Here is a 15821-nt window from a genome sequence, read left to right as displayed (position 1 = left end):
CTGCAATCGTTTTCTGTTATATTGCAAGTTTTATGGCCAACTCATGGCTGGCATTTTAAAATGAAAATTCACAATATTTAATTATCGAAACTGCAAAATTTTTGAGATAATATTTAAGTGTTCATTAAAAGAAACTTAAATGAAATGTACAAATTTGTTAATGGCAAATTGAAGTAGTTAAACAAACAGTCTGTTTATCGTCTTAAGTCAGTCAATAACTCTGCGCAAGTCAAACAACAAGTTGTGCTGGGTGCAGTTAGTTTGCAACTCGATAACAGCCTGATGGCCCACAATTAAATGTTGTCTGTGGCAGTGGCACGCTGCTTTACCTCCACACAGTCCACAACAGAGCGACAGAAAGAAGCAAAAAAAAGCACTTTGCAATCAAAAATGTCACCATTTAATTACGCACACAAAACAGTTTAAGCAACTTGCAGCCGTCAGCTGACAGCAACAGCAGCAGCAGCAACAGCAACAGCAACAACAGCAACGGCAACGGCAACAACTGTTCGGCAGCAACAACAAACGGCAGCTAAAAGCGTTGCACAAATCTCGTCAGAAATTAACATAAATCCAATCACAAAAGCCCGCACGTAGCCTGGCCAAGTTGGAAGCCGTAGGACGGCGGTCGTTTAAGAGATCGAATGGAGCTCTCCCCTCTGCTCTCCTCTTCCCTCATCCCTCGTCCCACTCCATCTGTGTCTGTTAACTGAATCTCTGTTGGCCGTCATGTTGCGCCTGCGCCCACGCGACTAATCGCGCAACTGTGCAACGCCAACTGCAGTTACGTTGTCAGAGATTTTTGCGTTTCTGATTGGTTTTTTTTTTTTTTTACTTCTCGTTTTCGTTTTCGGCTTCAGTCTTTTGCTGCTCTGGCTGCCTACGGCGCCCTCACATGACAGCCAGTCTGACTGTTGGATGTTGAGGTTGAATAACTGCTGTTGTACTCGAGTATTCAAGTATTCAAGTATTCGAGTACTCGTATTCGTATCTCCGAATTCCGAATACGCCGCGGAACGCGGGACACTTGCATTTTTATTACGTTTTCTGATTGTCATTTGGACAGCAGCGACTGTTGGTCTCATGAGTGTCCGCATAAATGTTGTGCGCTCGTTGCTGAGCAACAATTCAATTATCCACCAACAACAAAAAGGAAAAAAAAACGCTATGCAAATGCCAACAATGCGGGTTTTAAAGTGTTTAAGCAACCAAATCTTTGGGAATGGTATTGAAGAGGTGATTTCAGAACTGCACTCGTGACATATTTCGTGGTATCTTGATTTCATTTTTCAATTTCCACCAAATATTCGAGTATTCGAGTAGAGCGCAGAGAGTACAAAAAAGAGGAGCAGACACATTATGCAGCCAAAGCTAACGTTGCAAGCTGCCAGTTGCCAGTTGCAACATGTTGCCAAGGCGTGCCGAGCAACACGTTGCACGTAGCAGCATTTCCGTTTCACAATTAACGTTCTACGTGACAAGTGACACCAATTTTACCACCTTTGCTATGTGTTTTATGCTGTTTTGGGCTGGCAACTTCAGCTGCCTCTTGCTGCAGAATGTTAGCTTTTTATTTTGTTTTTTATTTTGTTTGGACCACCAGGCAGGGCAGAGTCTCTCTCTCTCACTCACTTACTCTGAAGGTTTATTCATTGGCGTGCTGCAGATGCACGTTCCGCGATTGTCTGCGCAGTTTTGTTTAGGTTAATGGAGATGATTTGTTGCCCTATTCTAATGCAACGTATCGCAACAACAGCGACAACGAAGACGACGACAACGACAGCGACGATGACTGCAAGTGCCATGGCAAACTGTTGCAGCAACTCCAATAAAAGTGACCCGCATCCATAATGGAACAGCAGCCACAGCAATTGCAACAGCAACTGAAGCAGCAGCAACTGAAAGGAGGCGGAGGTGCAGTCTAGAGACTAGAGGCTTTTGACTTTCACATGTGACTCGGTTTGCCTGTTAGCTGGCCTTCGACTTGGCCTCCATTGCAGCAGCATCACTCTTTCTAAGCATGCTTCGCTACTTTTTATACCCACTATCCACAGAGTAGAAGGGCATTATAACTTTGTGCCTCCTTATATGTATGTTAAAGGCAGAAGGAGGCATATCCGACCCTATAAAGTATATAGTCAGGACGATATCGCCATCATCTTCTGTCCGTCTGTGAACACCGTATGAACACCGAGATCTCATAGACTGTAGGAGATCTCATAGAATATAGGAGATATGGTAGATACAGATTTGTAGAAGTTATTTAAGAAATACCTTTGTAAGTGTAAAAATACCTACTGAATACGGGTGATAGTTACTTTGTATGATAATCTGATATATTGTGTACTTTATGGTATATTTAATGTAGTATATGTATAGTATATATTTATATATACAGTCATTTGTATCTCACAGTTAACAACACTCGACTCTAGCTTTCTTACTTATTAATACCTGCAACAGGGAATACGCCATAGATGAGAATTTTATACACAAGATAGATTTATCAAATTTTATGATCACATATTTAGAGGTTGCGCTTAATATTGGCTTATGTTGGTTGATTTGAACTTATCAAACTAACTGATCAAAAATATCAACAAATTTAATTACGATAACATGTGAATTGAACATTAATGTATGTGCTGCTGCTTTGGAGAAATAAGGCTTATTTGCCAGAAAATCATTGCTAAGTTATACCATGAAATATTATGTGTAAAACTGACACATTTTGAAATGTTGACTTTTATTTAAATACCTTGTATAGGTTTGTGCATTCTTCATAGATGATTAAGGGGTAACTCAGAGTTAAGTATACTCAACTATACATTTCTTACTTCTTTTTTATGGCCACTCTCGTGTGGGGCCACCTAGAGTTGGAGAGTTAGAGATGTAGTTGGACTCGTGTAGTTTTGGGGGAATTCTTGCCGCATGCCGCTGGAATTATGAAATTGACAAATTGCCGCAACCGCCGCAATGGCCTCTGAGTGCTCTAAGCTGACCCTGACGACGCCTGACCAACAACCGCGACTAAATCTCTGCAGTGTATGGGGGAAGACAACACACATCCCATCTCGGGGTCGGAGTCGAAGTCGGAGTCACAGTCGAGGTCAGTGTGTGGGTCGACACTGACAATGAGCTGAGTTATTGCTGCACAGATGGAAATTGTTTTTTTTTTTTTTTTTTCTCCAACTTGTATTGGAATGCAAAGTGTCAGGTGAATGAATTTAGTTGCAACAACTAAAGAATGTGACAGGCTGCTGAATTTCTTTTAATTTCAATTTATTTACACAGTTCACTTAACTATTAATTGACATTTTTATTTGTTTTGGGTAATTTGTAGTTCCGCTAAATGAACGATTTAAACGAAATAACTTCCGTTGGCATCCTTAAGCCATTCCACTTGGATTTGACATCAGTTTTGCCGTCGAATCACGCTCGATTTGCGATCCATTTATCGCTGCAATTTATCAGCGACAAATACACAAATGCTCAAATCGAAGTTGGCATTCTGTTGCAAAAATCAACAAATCGACAACAAAATAGCCGTTGCAAACATTTGCCAGGAAAAATCAGTTAACGCTAATCACAAAATGTGGTGCGAAAAAATGTGCAATTCGCAAAGCGATCAAATGCGACAGATAAACGAAACAAATTCACACGTTGAACGTTGGACATGGGGGTGAAGGAGAGAGGAGGAGAGAAGAAGCTGAGCAGCTGAGCGAGAAGGTGTCAAATCAGCGCAAAGTTGCGATGCTTGTCAAACTGTGGCAGCAACATTGCCATCGATACAGCTGCAGCATCAACGCCACATCAACAACAGCAACATTCTGTTTGGTTAATTTATGCAGCGACATTTGCATAGCGTTGATTACAAAAATGCCAAACGATACGCCCCCTTTCTCCTTGGCACAGCTCTCATGTGGCACTTGCAACATTTTTGCATTTTACCAGCCGCTGGCAACATTTGACGCCGTTGCTTGGCAACTTTGTGGCTGGAAAAAAAAGTGTTGAAAAGATTTTTGACAAGCTGAAATTTGTGTCGTTGTCGTTGTTGTTGTTGTTGTTGTTGGTGTGCGGATTGTTACCTGTTCCATGTTGTGTGTTGCCAATTCAATCATGCGAAAGAGCATGGCAGGTCAAATGCCACTAATGAGTTGCCCCACACGCAGCTCGACAGCTCTCGACGGCAGCAACAACAACAATAACAACAAAAGCAGCAGCACTCAAGGCTATTTTATCAATGTGATAGCTGCGCAAAGTTGCTGTTGTTGGTTTCTGTGCAGTAATTGCAGCATCATCTTGAAACTGATTACATGTCAAGACGACCAACCTATGCAAGTTACAGCCAAGCCTGGCCAAGACGAGCAGCAATAATAACAACAACAACAACAATGATAAAGCCGTTGCTGATGACAATCGCATAGACATCGGGGGACCTCACTCTTTGGAGGCCTTTTGGATCTGCCCGCGCGCCGATGAGTTGAAAAGTGCAGCTGCTTAGATTTATTGGCCTTAAGTAGCAGCAAAATGCGTCTTTTGTCGTGCCTTAACTTATTGGCCACATTATGCGACGAGGCAACAGCAACAGCAACAGCAACCACAGCAACGGCAGCAGCAAATAGTTCTGTGCCAGGTTTTACTGCTGAGTTGTGCAGATAAACATCATTCATTTAGCGACGAGTTTATTTATGCCAACGACGAAGACATGAGCGTTTATTACAATGCATTAAATATCAGATTATCGTCAATTATGCTATATAAAACAGCAAAAAAACCAGAGAGAGAGAGAGGAGCTACAGGGATATTGCCATCTATAAACATGTTGCTGACAGCTTAGATTAAAAATTTAAATAGCCTGGAAAATTACTTTTTAAGTAGTTCAACAAGCCATTAAATTTTCAATTAATTTATGACAATCTCCTAATTGAATTTGTTTAGTCGAATAAGCAATTATATCACTAATGTCTATAAGTAAGCATTATATGAAGAAGCTTAAGATATAATTACTTTTGTTCACAAACAAGACAAACTTACTTTCAATAAACTATAAGCTATTATTGTTTCCGTTTTATTTTATTTTAATTGAATATATTTAATCGAATATACATGTTAAGCATCTATAAATTACTTCTGTTTTCAAACCACGACAATTTCAACTCTCAGTTTAAAAGAAATGTCAAGCGATGCAGCATCAAATGTTCATTAATCTTTTGGCATGCCCAAAAGGCAAAAAAAAAAAAAAACAGACGACAAAAAAATAGAGTTGAGGCATTTTCCATAACTAAGCAAAAAACTGTGAGTAAAATTCAATTTAGGTCGCTAACATCGTGACGAACAAAATAAATACGAAACACGCTGAACAGCAGCAAAAATGAGGCGAACAAAAACCAACTTGGGAAAACTGAATCAAAAATCTACAAAATCTGAATAAAAATCAACGTCAAATGCGGCTGCTGTTGACCTTTTATAGCAAATGTTGTAAAATGCATAAACATTCATAATTTATGCAAACCGTAAAAACAAAATATATGTATAAATACTTATTTTATATTTTCGATAGAAAAAAGTGCAAGCGGCAACTGCATTTGTTGTTGTTGTCATAAGCAATCAGCATAAACTAGAAAATGTGCTGAATTTATTCACCCCTCCTCCTGTCTAATCTTAACTCCCCCCCGCCCCTAAAATGCGGCAGCTCATACAGAAGCCAATCGAATGACAAGCCGTCTTATAGCCTCCAGTTTTAAGTTTTCAAAGTTTGTTTTCGGCAGCTTCGACTCAATCGTCAACTCATTGAGATATTGATCTCGCTCCCTCTCTATCGCACCCCTGGCACGCCATCTCTTTCACTCTGGATAGGTCTTTGGTCGTTTTGATCTTCCAGCCGCTGGGGCCGATTGTGAACTATTGTTATTTCACGAACTGTGACACGTTGCCTGTTTTTTCTATGCCCCTCATTTTTGCTACTACTCCATTTGATGTTGTTTCTTTTTGCTATTATTTATTTCTTTATTGTACAATGAGTAAATAAATTTTTTGCTGCTACTGCGCTACTTATTGTTATTGTAGTTGTTACTGTTGCTGTTGCTGTTGTCGTTGTCGTTGTCGGTATCCACCCTCGACCTTTTGCGGCAGCCGCAACCCGGCTAAATGTTTAGCTGCGATTTATCATTATCGTGACTTGTGATCTCGTCGCCGTTTGATTTTGTTTTGTTTGCTTGTTGGTTTCGTTTAATTCTTTTTTTTCTTGGTTTTTCTGCTCCCCATTTGGCTGCAGGTTTTTAGCCATTTTTGGGCAACTTTGTTGGCCATTGTTGCTGCTGCTGCTGTGCTGTGTTTTTGGGAGTATTTAAAGTTTTGTCTGTTTCGTAAATTAACATGTTTTTTATGCTTTGAGTGACATTTGTAGGTGTATAAAGTGGCACAAATGAAGTGAAGTGTACAACAAATATGGCCAATAGATCGGATAGCAGCCTGGTGTTTGTGTTTAGCCAGAGTCAGGGGAGCGCCAGTTGCACCTTGTTGCAACTTCAAAGAGGCACTAGCAGCAGCAGCAGAAAATGTAAAGGCAAGTCAAGTGTTTAGCTGTAAACGGCAGCGAAAGAAGTGCTGCTTCATCAGGAGCTATCATCAGTGGCAGTGGCAGAGGCAGCTATGTGTAGGATTAGAGAGAGCTGATGCAAGTGGTGCAGCAACTTGTGGCAATCACAATTTCCGCAAATTAAAGAGCCATCTCAATCATTCGCCATATCTCTGTGCTTAGCTCACGTTGACTACTTTTCAATCATTAAACACAGCAATTACCTCAAGGATACTCTCGAAGCTTCCAGTGTGCATATCACACCCAAAGAATGCGGCTCAGAATGCAGCAACTCAAAGAGAGAGACTGAGACAGACAGAGAGAGCGGAGTGAGGAGAGTTTAGGCGGTTTGAATTGAAGGTGAAGATGCCATACAATTAAGTAAGCATGGCTAGGTAATGTGCGTCTAACTAGAAATAAATAAACAAGGCGCCCATCACAGCCAAGGTTGCAAGCACACACACACATGCACACAGCGACTCCTCGGGCAACTCCAATCAGTTGCAACTACCGTACGCGTGTGTGCAACACAAGAGGGACTCGAGATTGTGGTGCTTAATGATAGGCTGGTTGGCCACAGTAGCTAGCTGTGGCGTTAGGCCGCGTCGAGCCGCGCTTACTCAATTACCTTTTGACTAAATTATGGCCAATTGTTGCACTGAACATGTGTTGCATAATTACGGGCTGTGTGGCAGCCAGCCTCGGCTGCAGCCGTGGCGCGTACGTCGCTGCTGCGACGTTTGCTAGCTGCAAGCATCAATTTGATTACTGCTTATAGATTAGATTTTGATTTTGATTTCGCTGCTGCTGCTGCTGTTGCTGCTGCTGCTGCTTCTGTTGGCCCTGCGGCCTTTGCTAAATGTGTTGCAAACTTGGCCACGTTGACAGGTTAATGGTGTGGATGGTGTGGCAGCTGGTGTCGCTGGTTTCGTGATTAGACTAAGTTGCGGCTTAGGGCGTTAACACTAGGCAAACTCAAATCAATTGTTGGCGCGAACGCAGAAAGTACGATTGCTGCTGCCCACACAGCACACACACCATACAGCACACAAACAACAGAGTTGTGAGTTGTGAGTGTTGTAAGCATTTGCTGGGCAATTAGCGTCGCAACATTTACGAGTGCCAGACAAATTACCGAGCAACATGTTGCAATTAAAATAACGGCACGCCAACTTTCGCCAGCCACACAAAAATGTTGCGCGCGTGCGCGGCAGCAACCGCAACCAGCAACCAGTGTTGCTGTTGCTGCTGCTGTTGTTACTGGCCAAATGAAGTGCGCGACTTTATGGGGCAAAACACTTCGACAAACCTTCTGCACACACGCACACACACACACACACACACCTATTCAATTTGTTTGCATTTTAATTGTCGTTTGTCGCCAGCGCTAAAAAGAAAAATTGCCAACAACTAGTCGTCAGTTGTCGCCGTAGCAAATGGCAAATAACAACAAAAGCAACAAAAACAACAGCAACAAAAGCAACACACATTTTATGGCTTTATCCTACGCATTTAACGCTGTTAACAGCTTTGTTAGAGGGTGTGTTAAATATATTTTTATGGTTTAGTTTGCGTGCCTCGCCGAGTTTTTTTCTTTCTTCACTCTTCTGTTTTCAGTTTTTAATTTTTAGCTTTTCAGCGTATTTTTTTTTTTTATTTTTTTGGTCTTGGTGCGAGAGTTGCATTGACTTTTTATGGCTATTAACACGCCGCTTTAGCAAGCCGCTTTTAGTTGCTATTTGGTGCTGTTCTTGTTGTTGCTGCCGCTGCAGCAACAGTTGCTGTTGCTTCCGCTGCTGTTGCTAATGTTGCTGTTTTTGCTGCTATTGATGTAGGCGAGTTTAACAAAATGCTTTTGCGATAATCATGTGCTAAAAGTCCATTGACAAGCCGCTTAAGATAAGCTGGCATTCAGGGGCACGACATTTACAAACACCGGAAAATGTTCCGAGAATCGAGAATACAAATAAATAAAATATTCTATGTTATGTATATTAGATGACTTGTCAGTGATTTAACTCCATAACAACAGACCACAGAAATGAGGAATATTAAAGAAAATATAATAAAGAAATTCAAATCTGAATTACTGAAAAATAATAATAATAATTTTGTATAAAAACAACTAAGAAAGTTACAGTCGAGTGTGCTCGACTGTGAGATACCTGCTACCCATTTTTAATAAAGGCAAAATATTGCGGTATTATTTTCGAAATATACCGAAAATACTAAAAAAATACTAAAAATATGACAAATGGTATGTTTGGTATATCGAGATAGTACACCCTTCAAAATATACCATAGACGGCACAATATACCAGATTGTCATCTAAAGCAACTATGACCCCTAGTAAGTAGGCGTGTATGCCCATACAAAAGTATTTCTTTAATTACTTCGATAATTTTCATCTGATCGCAACCAAATTTTCAGGAATCATAACTACTATTGTAATTATTATATATACCGAAAGTCGCAAGTCTATTTTTAAAAGTACGCATGTTATTCGATTTTCTTGATTTACGGGGGCGGAAGTGGGCGTGGCAAAAATTTGAAACAAACTTGATCTGCGTGCAAACATAACAAATGCTATCGAAAAAAAATTATAGCTCTATCTCTTATAGTCTCTGAGATCTAGGTGTTCATACGGACAGACGGACAGACACACAGACACACAGACGGACAGACGGACATGACTATATTGTCTCGGCTGTTGACGCTGATCAAGAATATATATACTTTATAGGGTCGGAGATGCCTCCTTCTACCTGTTACATACATTTCCTGTTGGCACAAAGTTATAATACCCTTCTACCCTATGGGTAGCGGGTATAATTAATATAGCAAGCTAATTCGGCAAACTCTACTTTAAGCATTATAATTTCCTTTTATCTTGAATAAAATCTTGTAAATTGAGTTTAATGGGCATGTTAAGTTCCATTTGACAGAAAATGAGCAATTGTCACACACACAATCAGCTGGTGTCGTTATTATACAAAACTAATAGACTTGGTCATTGGTAAAGAAATAAAAAGAGTCATCGAGTCAAAAGCTGAGCTCAACAATAAAAATACAATTTTAAATAAAAGTAAATTGAAAAGACGGCAACACCTGCAAGCCAAACGTTTGCGAATTGTCGGCAATCAATCAACAACAATTGTTGTTGCTGTTGCTGTTGCTGCTAAGTCGCCGTTTCCAGATAGCTGGTTTTTATGGCCAAATGCATTGGTCATAAACACAAAACGCAGAAAAAATATATGACAAAGAGAACAAGCAGCACAAAAAGTCAAAGACAACAACACAAAGAGTCAAAAGTAAAAAGAAAAAACGCCAAAAAAAAAGCTGTCAGTCAGTTAGTGAGGTACACGATGATATGTTGCATGTGGCATGTTGCACTTGTTGCCAGCGATATTTGCATCTGCCAATCGATAGCAACAAGAGCAATCAGTTGATGTACTGAATTTGATTTGCCAGATTTGCTGTTGCTCTCGCTGTTGCAGCTGATGATGTTGCCAGTTGCTGTTGTGATTGCTGTTGCTGCCTGTTATGCAAGCGGCAAAATGTCAGCCACTTGGCAACATGTGGCTTGCCAATGAATGTCAAACATATTGGACCGTTGCAAATGTCAGCAATTGACAGCCAACACACACACACACACACACACACACACACGCACATGCATATGGAACACTTGGTTGCTGTTGCTGCTGCACTTGTTTACGCTATGTCGACGACAACATGTTGCTGCTGGCCGTCCTGATTGGCCTGGCTAGCGACAAATTAGGCGCACAATCGCTTGACTTTTACCGTAGCAATGTTTATGGCCCATTAACTAGGCGTTGGACAAAGTTCAACAGCCCAAACGGCCAACGCCTTTGAGCAGCATACGAGACACTCGAGACCCATTCGCCTACTCTCTGATTAAGCAATTTTTTACACAATTTTCGATTGAGCAGCAGCAGCAGCGGCAGCGGCAGCGGCAGCAACTATTTTATGATATCCAATTAATTTTAATGCATACGCTTGTCTATGTCCAGACATCGCACAGATATGAGTGCCTAAAGTTTTGAGTACGCCTCTCCCCAGTCGCTCAAGGGTCAGCAATTTTTTGATTAACCCCGGTCACGCTAATAACTTGGCAATGGCCAATAGCGAATGCTTTGCTAGCCTTGTCAGCCTTGTCTTGCCTTAAGTTGCCTCGCCTCGCCTCGCCTCGCCTCGATGAAACCATTATCACTGACCACTGTGAAAACGCAAAAAGAAAGAAATACCTGTGACCCTTGCGATAACTTTCCCAATTCTCTCAGCAATTGCAAATGTTGGCTTTGCAGCTTCGACCCATTTAGCGAAATCACTGGCCTGATGCGAAAATTATTATTATAATGGTCAACTGGTCTCCCTCAATCGATCGATTGCTGAATTATTGTCTTTGGCACCGCGCAGCATATAATTTATGTTTGCCCCGAAAAGTCAATTGAAATGGCCTGCGCGATAACAGAAATTTAAGTGTTTTCCTATGCCCAAAAGCAAGCTCAGCTGAGGCTCAAGTTGCTGATTGACCGATGGCAGCCTCAACAGCCAAACTGTCCGACTGTCCAATCGTTTGGCATTTGGCATGACGACGCGACTTCAAAAGGATAGATAGAAAGAGAGAGAGAGAGAGGGACGTTGTCTATCTAACTGGCCATCTAACAATCGGCGAGTATGACTAAGAGGACTGTGTGATAAAGTTGTAGACGTTTTGGCAAATTGATTTTACGGCTACAGTTTCAACTCTGACTGCGAAATAACTCAAGTGTTGCTTAGGGGCATACTTAGACTTTAAACAGATCGTTGGGTTGCGATTCGTTGCTTACTCCAGGGGGTCTATCTCACAGTCTCCCAGTCCGTCTATCCGTCTGTCTGTCTCTATGATGTGACGATAAGTAACTGGTAGATGATTGTTATTTTAATGTTATGGCCAGGTTTTATGGTTCGTTGCACACAAAAGTGGGTGTCGAATTGTGTGGGCGTTACTAACGGATTGACAAGAACGAAGAAGGAGCGAAAGAGAAATGACCTTTCAAATCGTAACCGCTTTTCGAAAGTGGAGCACACCATCGGTTCAGATAAATTACGATAACTCTATACCGAAGGGCAACTTTTACAACACTCGCAATATAAATAAAAATAAAAATAAAAAAGATTTCCGCCTCCTTCAGTAAGTTCTCTGTAATGCTGTTTACATTTCATAGCAATTTTGTGGCTTGCAATCTCAAATCGAAAATAACTCGGCCCACACACAAGAGCTGAAAATGCAACTGGACCCAACCCAGCACAGCCCACAACCGACTTCAAATCTCTAATCTTCTAACCTTGCGCCGATTTTTCAGCAACCCATACAATTGCTCAGGCATTTGAGTGCATTAAGAACAAAAAAAAAAAGAAACAAAAAAAAAATTATAAATTAAGTACTAATTATATAAAATGCAACAACAATAAAATCAACTCAACAGCTCAATAGCCGAAGCAAATCAAACGAAGCCGCCTTCGAAAAAAAAAATGAAAAACAACTAAAGAACAAACTGTGTGTAGTGTGGAAATATTTTGAGCGAGAACGTGTGCGGATTGTGGCCACGCCCACCTAATGCTAACTGCGTGGGCGTAACGCTAATGAACAAAACTTTTGCATATTGCAATGCATGGATGAAAGGTTTGATTATTGCTGTTGCTGTTGTTGTAGTTGTTGGTGTATTGCAATTGTTGCTGTTGCAGTTGCTGCTTGCTGTTGCTGTTGCGTCTTGAATGGGTGATAAATTATTTCCCGCCATTTGCATAAATGCTTTGAATGCATTAATTAAAGTCCAAAGGCACACACAAGCTTGCAACGCCCTCGACACGCCTCCCCCCACACACCACACAGAACACTACACACTGAACACACCACTTACCACACACCCGTTGATTGTTTGCCATTGCGTGCAGTGCAGCTCAGTTGTCGATCTAATCAATTGCAGTTTATTGTTGGCCAGGCCCATAGAGAACCCATAGAGAAGCCCATTAACCATGTGTGCGATACACTTGTATGCCTTATACGTATTGCACTCGCTAACTATCCATATCTGTCTATCTGTATCTATGTATCTGTTGCCGTTGCTGGATCTGCGTATCTGTATCTCAATATATTCGCCTCTTTAAGTGGCTGCCGCCTAATTGTTCATAAAAGTCAACAGTCAATAGCTCTTTATGTTTGCCTTTGAAATTTATATTTATTTATCGTCATTTTCAAATACAATGGATATGGCAAGCTGTTGTTGTTGTTGCCGTTGTTGTTTCTATAGTTGTTGCTGCTGCTGCTTTTTGTAGATTTGTGTAGCTTCATAATTTTGCAAGACATTTGCTTAGCAGTAGCCATTGGCTCACTGAGCCGTTGATTTGAATTCAAGGTCTGCCATTCCTTACAATTAGTGACAGAATTTATGAGCGATTTCAATTTTAAATTGCTTGCAATCGTTGTGTTTTTTGCTGTTGCTGTTTGTGTTGCTGTTGCTGTTGCTGTTGATGTTGTTGCGCTGTGCTGTGCTGTGCTGTGGGTTAACAAGTTTCAAGAGCTGCAGCGAGCATTGGCCAAAATTAACCTTACATAACTCACAAGCATCAGTTAAGGCCAAATATTAGTTAAGAATTTCAATTGATAAATATAAATTTGAATAAAAAACTTTATATTATTTTTAAAACCTTGCATGCATGTAACTCGAACTTTATTCGCTAATTTTAAGTACTAAGTTGTTAAATATTAGTGGCAATAACTTGTTAACAATCTGAACATGCCATCAAGCTGACATAATTTCTTACATCAGCGCTGAGTTTAGCGTCCATTTATTCAATTGAATAATATTTGCCTCTTGGCAATGCATTTTTTATTAGAAATAACTATGACACTTTGCTACGGGGCGGTCACGTTAGAACAAACCGAACCGTACCGAACTCCAACCGCAACCTCAACCTCACCAACCGCCAGCAGCAACATCGGACTGAGAGCCAGCAGCTAACAATTACGCGGTCGTGGTCAAGGGGCCATTTGGTAGATGAGCGATAAGGCCCAGTTGAGTTGACTTGACTGACACCCAGAAACAGAAATAGTGACTGAGACTGAGTCTGAGTTTGAGACTGGGACTGAGACTGGGAGTGCAGCAATCAGGCAGACACGACTTGAACTTGCATGTAAATATGGACACGACGATTGATTATATTGCCTAGCTGTAATTGTCTTTCGATCTGATATGATTCAACAGTGAGCAATAAAACTAAACTGCCTCAAATGGTGTCCTTTAGACTTGTTCGGTAGTCTGACTCGTTAGCTCATCATTCGCATTCTCAACATTTTTATTATCAACGGATTGTTGACTTCACAATGTTGTTAAAGTTTTTGCTATTATTACAACTACTGACTATTTTTACTCAGCAATCTTCCTCGTTCGGAGCAACACAATTATTGCAGAAGATTAACGTTCAATATAATACGAATCTAAACATATATATAAGCTTCGAAGATACAAATCAACGTGTAATAGATTTAAAGCTGATCGAAACGCCTGCAATTCATTTGAATCTTTCAGTGTCCAGTTTTTATAAATTTAGATTAATTGGAAACTTTCCTCGCAACGCTTTAGTTATTGTTCATATAAAACGAACACCAATTGTAGAAGCTGTCGAGAAATTTTTACCTTTCCTTCTCAAGGAACTCCATGAACTTCACATAGTTTTTATTACAGAGCAACATCCAAACAGCTGGCAGAAGGATCTCTTCAGATATTGTTATCGACATGGCTTCATCAATACGTTGCTAGTCTATTCACTGAATCGAACCCTCTCACTGTATAGCTTCAATCCGTATCCAGAAATCCACACTCTTAAATTGTCAAAGCTAGAAGATTACTTTAACAGACGGCATCTCCTTCAAAACTTCCATCAATATACGATTCATACAATGTCTGATGTGACGGAGCCACGCAAGATTCAATATGTGAATCGCAAAGGACAACTCGTTCATTCTGGATATATTTACAAAGCATTTTTGGAATTTATCCGTCGTCACAATGCCACTTTGGAATTCTTACCACCAATGAATTCGGTTGGTGCATTTCGTCAAGCTTTTGCTATGATACTCAACAAGGAAATGGATTTCACTTGCTATCCCAAGGAAGTAACTTGGACAATATCCAGTACAACTCCGCTTTATCTACTAAAGAAATATATTATGGTACCGCATGCTCGACCTATTGCCAGCTATTTGTACTTTGGGCGACCTTTCACTTGGACTTTATGGTTAGCAGTGCTTGCTACAATGGGATACGTCATGGTAATACTCTATGTCAGCTATGGATCTGTAAGATCGGAGTTTGGGGTAGACTTTCTGAGTAGCTTGTGTTACATTTTATTCCTATCACAGCCACGACTTAATATATTCAATTGGCAACAGATGACGATTCACATCATTATGATTCTTGGTGGATTTATTTTGACCAACTTGTATCTAGCGATGCTATCAAGCATGCTCACATCTGGATTATTTGAACCACAACTCAATACACTCCAAGATCTGAAACATTCTCCATATCCACTGCTCGTGGATGACAACTACATAAACTTTTTTAAGAATTCAGTGGCTCTTCCAGCAGAAGTAAAAAATCAAATGCGATATGACATACCTGCGGTCCTTAATGCAGCTCGCATTGGAATGAATTCTAGCTTTATGTATGTTGCTTACGAAGATCGAATGGAAGGAATTTTGTACCAACAACACTTACTGAAAGTGCCCCGTTTTAAGAAAATACCTGAGAGCTTTATGACGGGACTCATGGCCTTTCCAGTGGCACCATCGTTACCTTACCTCAGCATGTTGAATGTCTATATGAGACGTATCTTTGAGTGTGGCATTTTCGCAAAGATGATGAGTGATACCTGGATGGATGCGATCGAGAGCGGAATATACAAGCTGATGAGAAGCGAAGGAGTTGAACAAAAACCTTACGATTTGGAATTCTTTTACTATGCATTCGCTCTTTGGGCTATTGGCTTAATATTGGCTGGACTCGTTTTTCTTTTCGAAATGTTCATAAACCGAATAAAATAAGTAACTGTTGTTTACACCATAAATCCTTTAAAGACGCCTTATAGAATTTTTGGGTTAAAATGAACTACTTTTGGCTTATTTTGTGTTCTTAATAAAATCTATAACAGAATTCTCACAGTCGAAGCATC

Source organism: Drosophila albomicans, chromosome 3 (genome assembly GCF_009650485.2).
Source record: "Drosophila albomicans strain 15112-1751.03 chromosome 3, ASM965048v2, whole genome shotgun sequence".
Lineage (NCBI taxonomy): Eukaryota > Metazoa > Arthropoda > Insecta > Diptera > Drosophilidae > Drosophila > Drosophila albomicans.
Note: the sequence above shows the minus strand (reverse complement) of the source record.